The sequence below is a fragment of the Carcharodon carcharias genome, chromosome 8, assembly GCF_017639515.1.
Source record: "Carcharodon carcharias isolate sCarCar2 chromosome 8, sCarCar2.pri, whole genome shotgun sequence".
Taxonomy (NCBI): Eukaryota; Metazoa; Chordata; class Chondrichthyes; order Lamniformes; family Lamnidae; genus Carcharodon; species Carcharodon carcharias.
This window is the reverse complement of record NC_054474.1, coordinates 157,782,600-157,791,227: the sequence shown is the minus strand read 5'-3', so window position 1 is coordinate 157,791,227 and position 8,628 is coordinate 157,782,600.

The window sequence follows — 8,628 nt, the reverse complement described above, 5'->3', positions numbered from 1 at the left end:
CTGGAATTTATTTCACACCGCTCGGTGACTGGAGTGGCGGAACTTCGCCCGGCTCCCCGGCTTCCCGAAAGTTAGGGCTGAAACTTGGGATCCTCGGCCAGTGGGAAAGTTCCCAGTTTAATATTCATTGCCGCTGGATCAGACCGCGCGTGGTCAGCAAGATTCCAATATTTGTCGGATCTTCCCTTAGCCCGCCCCTTCATCAATTTAAAATACATTTTGCGTGTTGGGCAAGGGGCGATCGGAGTGATCCACAGGAAGACAGGTCTGGCCCACCGTGTCCCGCAGACTGGACATCTTTACTGGACTCCCTGCTCCCTCACTCACCGCGGTCAGACCATAACATCAAAAAGGATGGAGCAGACTGATCTTTCAACGCCCATTCTCGATTAGATTTTATTGTAAAAATCGAAAACAAAAGCGATCTTTGACACCCGAAGGACGGGGGTATATATATATTTTTTTTTAAATTCAATCCCCTTATCCCACTCCCCGTACTAAAATATTGAAGTCCCGAGTTGAAGGAGCGGGTTAAAATGGATATGTGTGGATGGGGAAATGGTATGAATGAAGTAGGGTTGAGCCGGGGGTTGGGGGGGGGGGTTCAATTAATGATATAAAAACATCTCGATATATTTAAAATGCAGAGAGAGAGAGAGAGGGAGAGAGAGTCTTTGCTGGAGAAACTTGCGAATGAATGACAGGGGAGAAGAGATTAGTGCTAAGGCAGCTGTCTTTTTCAGAGCTGGCTCCTTAAGAGGGGGTCCCATAGAATCTCCACACACTGGGATGAGTTACATTTATAGCAGTTTAAACAACATTTATTATGTTCAACATATATAAAAAAGTGGTGGGAGGAGGAGAGGAGGGGAGGGGAGGGGGGAGGGGAAGCAATACAAGGAAAGAAGGAGTTCATTCGTTTTCCAATGTTGCCATTCGACCCAGGGAGCACAACCGGGACAGAGGGGCGCCTGCTCAACTCTTATGAGATCTTGCAACTTACTGCTTCATCGATTTTAGCCCATCTCCCTCACTCACCGTTAAAGGGAACATTTTTTATAAATATAATTCCAGGTTCTCATTGAATGTTAGGCATTTTTAAAAAATATATATATATAAACCATCAAATGGAGTTTCTTTTTATACCTTTGCCTCGGAGTTCAACATCTGCCGGAAATTCCTCTCTCCCGAAAACCCTACCCTGATTTAGTTGACATTAAAGCAAAGTCCAGAATGCGCCGTCGTTCACCCTAGGTGAAATGTGGCAGCTTCATTTTAAAAGGAAGTGGTTTTTTTTCCCTCCCCAAATAAAAATAAAAATAGAAAATAGACGACTGGAAACGGATAAAAGGCGAATTAAATATTAAAAATGGATTGAAAATGGAAAGAGGGATGCAGGAGTTAGATTGCTAATCGTTTCATCTTGTACGTAAAACGAATACAGGATCACACAACAGTTTGACTGGATATATTTTGGTCTCTAGGACATGAATTTAAATTCCACCCAGTTTCTCCATGCGCCCTTCACTCACTCCCTGTCCCTTCTGCCCATTTCCAGAGCCCCCACATTTTTTTCCTAAACCAGTCGTTGGTTCAAATCTAAATGTTATTTTATTGTGAAAACCGCGATGAGAGGTTCGGGGCTAAGGAACAACGTATATTTTCAATCAAAGTTAAAATTGCATTTTTTTTTAAAAGAGGCCATTTATAAGGGCCGAATCACTAGTGTTACCGCCCATTACACGATCCATTCCACGCAGTTCTAGATATTATTATCATTTAGTTAAATCGCTTCCCCCCGCCCCTTTTTCCCACATGCGTTTTCGCAAAAAAAAATTGTCAAGCGGTTTAAAAATGTCAATTTTTCTCTCTCTCTCTCTCTAATTCGGTGAAAACCCCCCAAAAATTATTTGAACTTAAAGTTCAGCCGAACTCTCAGCCCGTCGCGCGAATGTCTCTTTTTTTGGGGGGGGGTTAAAAAGATAAGTTTTTAAAAGTTAAAACTCCTTAAAGGGAGTGGGAGGGAGGGAAGGACCCTCACATTTAAATAAAAAGTTGGAAACGCGTAAATATGTCCTAGTATTCAAGGGATCTATTCTCTCCAACCTGGTTCAATAGCTCAAAGCGGCTGTTCTCTGCCTTTCTGATGGAAAATGGCTACATGATCGCGAGGACAATGGCCCTTCTGCAAATGTTCCTCAATAGACTCAACTCACTGAGTGGGCATATTTTAAGAAATAGTACACAGCCCCTGAATGCGAGTGTGGGATGAAAGCGGACTTGGGATTAATGGATGGCGACGTGTCTTGTTTGTCGGGATCAAATTTAATTAGCCCCGTACGACCCTCGACAGACAAAAGACCCTCAATATGTATCCAATTTGAAGCTCATTTTGTGGGGGGGGGGGGGGGGGGGGGTTTCTGTGTAACAGGCTTCATAAAAGTCAAAGGGAAAAAAAAAGAACTGTAAAAACAATAAGGAGTTTGGGAAGGCAGGTGACTCACATGCGTAAAGAGTGTCCTTTTGGCACAGAGTGAACGCGAGAGACCGGACCCAGGGCTTTTCTACCTCTGTTTTTTTTTTTCTCTCTCTTGTAAAAACAGATGAATCCCAACATGTGAAAAGACTAAAAAAAAAGGAGAGAAGAATCGGAGCAGCTTGTATCAAACAGGCATTCTCTCAGCACTTGGAGATGGAAGGGACTGTGGGAATATTCGCAACTGCCTTTCTTGTTTAGGTACACGCACCGCTCAACCATAATGAAGGGTCATTATTAAATTTATATGTAGATATATCAAGGGGTTGGTTGCCTTTGAGAACTGGCTGTATATAAGCGGCCGCAGCGGCAGCAGTGGAAGTAGGGACAGGCAGATAGAGAGGGAGAGAGAGAGAGAAAGAGGGAAAGAACACAGGTACAGAGAGGGGCAGATAGAGGGAGGTAGAGAGATTCACAAACGAACAGAGATAGCGAAGGTGAGACAGAGGAAGGTGACGAAACAGGAGGAGGCAGAGAGAGAGACAGCGAAACAAGGGGATGGAGAGAGATGAGAGGAAACAGATTAAAAAGAGAAGGAAAAACAGGAGGGAAAATGAGGAGATAAATAAAGATAGACAGCTAGACAAACAGAAACAGATAGATAGACAGACAGAAGCAGATAAATAGACAAAGATAGTTAAATGGAAAGATAGACAGACAGAAACAGATAGAGATAGACAGACAGAGACAGACATAGATAGATAGATGGATAGATAAATATTTGATTATAGAATATGTATCTAATTGGCCGCCTTTAAGAATGTAAAATCCTCAGCAGCTTTCCCAATCGAATCCAGCCGCAGTACCCTCTCCTATTCCTCACCCTGTGGCTGTCTGTCTGAGTAATGCCCCCGTTTCTACTAGAGCCTTGTCCACCTGCCCCGTGTTCTCCTGTTCCCTGGGGATTCTGCCTTCTCCAGCATTCACCTGGAGACAAGAGGAACTTGTGGAGTAGTGTATACTGAACAGAACTGCAGAAAGGTCCGATTAAGACTCCCATTTTCACAGAAATATAAGCCGCACCCTTTAGAACTTCATCCCATTTGATTTCCGTTCTGCCTTTCCCAACCGGGGCTCCGGGAACCTGCCCCGCGATATCCATTTGTGGAAAAGAGAATCATTCAAGAAGAGTCCTTTCACCTCTTTTTTTTTACACCTTGGCGTTGGGAGGGCGAATACCAAGGCTGGATTGACCCAAAACCAGTGACTCATAATTCGATGCTTTAACTGATACAGGGTGATTTACCCCTCTCAGATGCCGCTTCTCTGGTGAGCTTTGGTGTTGTTCTGGTGACCGGAATAGGGTATCTGAGGCTGGATAAAGCCCTCCGATTTAAAAGGAGAGTTTCGAAATATTCGTATTCGGATATGTCATGTGTAAGCTCACACTCCAGGGCAGTCTCCGGGAAAGGAGACCCTGCAGGATTCCATGGTTCTCTTCAAATATCGTAGGTAAACGGCATTGACCAGAACAGGTGATTAGGCAAGAAGATATTCCCGGGATACTGGGTTACTAGTATTCCCATGCCAATCATTGACAGACCGAGAAGGAGCTTCAGTGCTGCAGCCTGGATACCTAGTTCAAAGATTTCTTTTGTCACACTGAAATATATTATCATGAGTTTGGTTGTAGCTGTGTGTTTTGCTCCATTGCTTTGACAATCCTTTACGATATTGAGAAAGAAAGTACGTGTAGTTGTTAAAGGGATTTTCACAACCTGTCGAAGATGCCCACCTGTTATTTGATGGGGTCTATCTTGTCCAAATGCTCGCACTGAGCGGCGCTTGGCTGTTGATGGGGCTGTTTCCAATATTCCTCCCCCCCCACCCCCCACTTCCTCTCCTCCCCTCCCCACCCAACCCCGTCCGCCCACTTCCAAAATCCGACGACTTCAGTAATGTCTTGGAGCTGAGGTACTGGGGGCCGTACCGTGGGGTGGGATGTAGATGGTAAGGGGGTGGGTCGGATTCTGCCGACTGGATGTGACCACCCCCCCCACCCCCACCTGGAGAAAGTGAAAGGGCACAATGCTCCCCCACCCCCCTGAGATTCTACCCAACACCCGCCCCGGTCAACGAAGAGATGACTTGGCCTCTCTCCTCGTTGCTGGTGTGGCACCTTTCATGATGGAGACACAACAGGCACAGAGTATCGTGGCGATTTAAGAGTACGTGAGGCCCCCTTGGGATGTTTCTGAGATATGATCATTATTGCTGCTGAGGAGTGATCACAATTCAGAAATTTATAGGATTTTAGCTCGTTGGCCAGAAAGGGCCCTGTATGCTACACATCTTCGACCCCTCCACATTGGGTCCCACTGCTCCAATCTTCATTGAGCTTCAGGATCTTACTCCCCGAACCCGCATTGTAACCCAAACATAACCTTTGGTCTGCCTCTTTTCCCCCTCAGTAATCTAAAATTTCTAATGTCAAGATATGGTTTCAAAAAACAAAACATTAAAAAAAAAGACATCCTTCACAATAACTTCATTAAATTGACTCATAGAATCTCGGGGTGCCTTTTAATGACCTTAATTACAGTTTTTAACTCATGACTTCATGAAGCCTAGTCATTGATACCTTTCCACAGGACAATGCATAATCCTGTCTCTGAAGGGCGATTCTGTAACCTGAGTGTGTGCAGTGACTCAGGATTGGTCAGCTCTGCACAGGGAAGGATTTTTTTCCAGCTTGTCACAGGATATATCTACTGTATTTGGCCACTTTCCTAAATTATTTGGGGAAAAAAAGTGTGAATTTCAAATATTTTACTGAGAAAAGTAAACATTGAGTCTTTTTCTATCACAGAGAAATTGTTAGAGAGGGTCTGGGAGGGGGTGGGAAACAAGGCAAAAATCTCTTTAAACAGGATTTGAACAGTAGTGTTTTCACATTGGTTTTTATTCTAATTTTTAAATATTCAGAACAACCCATCATTTTATCTGAAGAAATCTGGTTAGATTTTGTATAACAATGTCTTAGTTTGCGTGGAGTTTGAAAGTGATTTGAATTTAAACTGGATGAAAGCATTTAATGTTTTTACTTTAGAAAGTAAATCAAGCCAAGAGAGACAGAGAGAGAGAGAGAGAGAGGTAAATGCCCTGCCCACTCTTTACATTTACAATGCAAGACAACTCACTGCTGACACAAGAGTCATTTATATTACATCTATAGCAGGTGGAATTATTGCTATTGGCTTGGAAACCCGAAGTGTGTGGGGTAGTTATTGTTTTCCATCATTTTATTCAGTTCAATTTAAAATAAAAGCTATGGCTTTTAGGTAAAGGGTTTTTAGGCAAATCTGGGGAGAGGTTGTACTTGACAGCAAGTCTAGCCATTGAGAGAAGATGGCTCCAACTCCTCCCAATGCTCTAAGGGATGAAATAGAATTTTTCTGGTTGAAATTAAAATTAATTTCCTGTAAGCATTCACATGTTTATTTAATGTTTGAAAGATATACAGTGAAACCTTTATAGTTATTTAATATTGTGAAATTTATTTACCTAAAGAAAGCAGCATTTTTCAGGAACAAATACTTAACTCAGTCTCCCTCGGATTACAAATAAGTTCCCACACCTGGGAACCCCTGCCCCCATGCTGCTCAATCCAAAGACCCCCTCCCAAAGCCCCAAACCTGACCTACTGCTGCAAAAACCCAGCTAGACCCAGTACTACTAATTGCCAGGTATCTAGTTCCAAGCTGATAGGTCATGTGTGCAACCTTGCTGTACATTTAAACATGGAAAGAGGTTAAAAGATATAGATAAAGAAATATCTGATAATAATCAGCACTGCTCATTTACAATGTTCATAGAATAATGTAGAGTCACAGAAATCAATCACAAAATACCCACAAAAGAACCCAGAATAGCATGAACTAAACACAGAATTTGGTTTAATCTATCTCTGTGAATCAATGGTTCCAACAATTGATTGTGCATTAAATATCTCTTGTTACTAAACAGTAAATCTAATTCAATGCCAACAACTTGCATTTATATAGTACCAATAATGTAATATTATGTCCCAAGGTGCTTCAGTGGAGTGTTATGGACTAAAATTTGACAGTGACCCACAAAAGACGATATTATGCCAGATGATTAAAAAGATTGTTCAAGGAGGTAGGTTTGAAGGAACACTGAGGAAAGAGGGATATGGGGATGTAGAGAATTGGGGAGGGAATTCCAGAGCTTAGGGCCATGGCAGCTGAAAGCATGGTCACCGATGGTGAAGCAATTAAAAATTGGGAATTCTCAAAAGGACAGAATTGGCATATCACAGGGTTCTAGGAGTGTTGTAGGGCTGGAGGAGATTACAGATAGGGAGAGGTGAGGCTATGGAGGGATCTGAAAACAAGGGTAAGAATTTTAAAATTAAGGCATTATAAGTCAGTGAACAAAGGGGAAATGGGTGAGTGGACTTCAAATTAAGACACAGGCAGCAAAGTTTTTTATTATCTCAATTCACCATGAACAATCCCATGGGAGATCTACTATTATATAATAATCATATTGCATAGGTTATAGAAGAGCATTACTATACATGATCAAATTATCATTATACTGTACAGGTTATAGCACTGTTATATCTAACTAACATTTTATAAATCTTACATTTGCATCTGATCCACTCTTTTCCATTATAAATTTCTATGTCCACGTTTATAATGTCAATTTCCTAAACAATCTTGTCAGGCTGTGCTTACATCTTTCCTATAATGGACCTCCAGTGCTGGGCTATATGGCAAATTGCATGGCCAATTTGCCAGTTTCAGTTATAAATGTGGGCACTGAAAGTTTTATAAAAATATGAAAGAATTACATCTGCATGAGCCACATGGCTTGGTATTGATCCCATTGCCTTGGGAAATCCACGAGTAATATTCAAAAAATTTTACTCTTGTGTTTCTTGTTTTCCTATTTCATTATAAATTTCTGTTTGTTATTTAATTAGTACTAATGGTACACATTCCACACATTATATAAAAATAAGGACAACATTTAAAACCTTAAAACATATATCTGTTCACCCTAGTCCAATTATTCACTGACTGCGATAACTAATTCCATTTAAATACCATACAGTACCTGGACCTGACGTACTGGAACCAGAAGTCCGATGTGTTGGGCCAAGGATAGAAATGAGGTGGTTTGATCAATCGATGGTCAAAATTTGGGGCAGATCCCTGGGTTTAAGACAAGATGATCAAATGCCATTGGTTTTGCCTTAAGAGTTCACCCACATAACAATGCCCCAAAGGTGTTTCTGATACAACCTGATGCCGTGGTTAGAAATAATTTCTTAAAGGAGCACTGCAAAGGCTAAAATCATCCAAAAACGTGTTGTTACTATAACCTCTCTTGCTGCTTCTGGAACTTTTGTTCAGGCTTGCACCTTGGGAGCATCAGGCTTAATACTGTAGTATGTCGGAGGGACCATTTTCACTGAATTTGGGGAATGTGGTCCAAGACTTTGGAATAGCACTCTTGATGGGCATTCTTCTGCACATGCCCCACCTGTTGAAGGGAGTAAAAGGATATCGTGGAAGGCAGACAAATCAGATAGCATTGGAGAAACCCAGTGAACAGGGTTGACAGACATGGCACTTACTTTTTAACATCTGATTACAATAATGTCTCCAGGACTTTCATTGCAATCCTTAAGTCTTGGGAGAGCTTTGCACCCTCCTGCAGGATGAGCTACAGAACATTTTAAGAACAAGAAAAGCCATCTCTGTGCATGAGAAAGTAACATCTAAACTTAGTTTGGTTTGTCAGTGGGTCAACTGGTGATGCTTGATAAGTTGATAACATACAGGAATGTTTGCATTGGGCAGGTTCAAAAGAGCACCTCAGTTCATCTCACTTGACACTGGAGTAAGGCAGATGAATGAGCAGCTATCTATTGGAATAGAATCATTGGCATCAGCCCTGGCTGAGTGGTAACACTCTCTTCTCTGAGTCAAAAGTCCATGGGTTTGAATGACACCCCAAGGGACTTGAGCACATAATCCAGGCTGACACTCCAGTGCAGCGCTGAAGAAATGTTGCACAGGTGGATGCGAAAGATCCCATGGTACTATTTTGAGGCA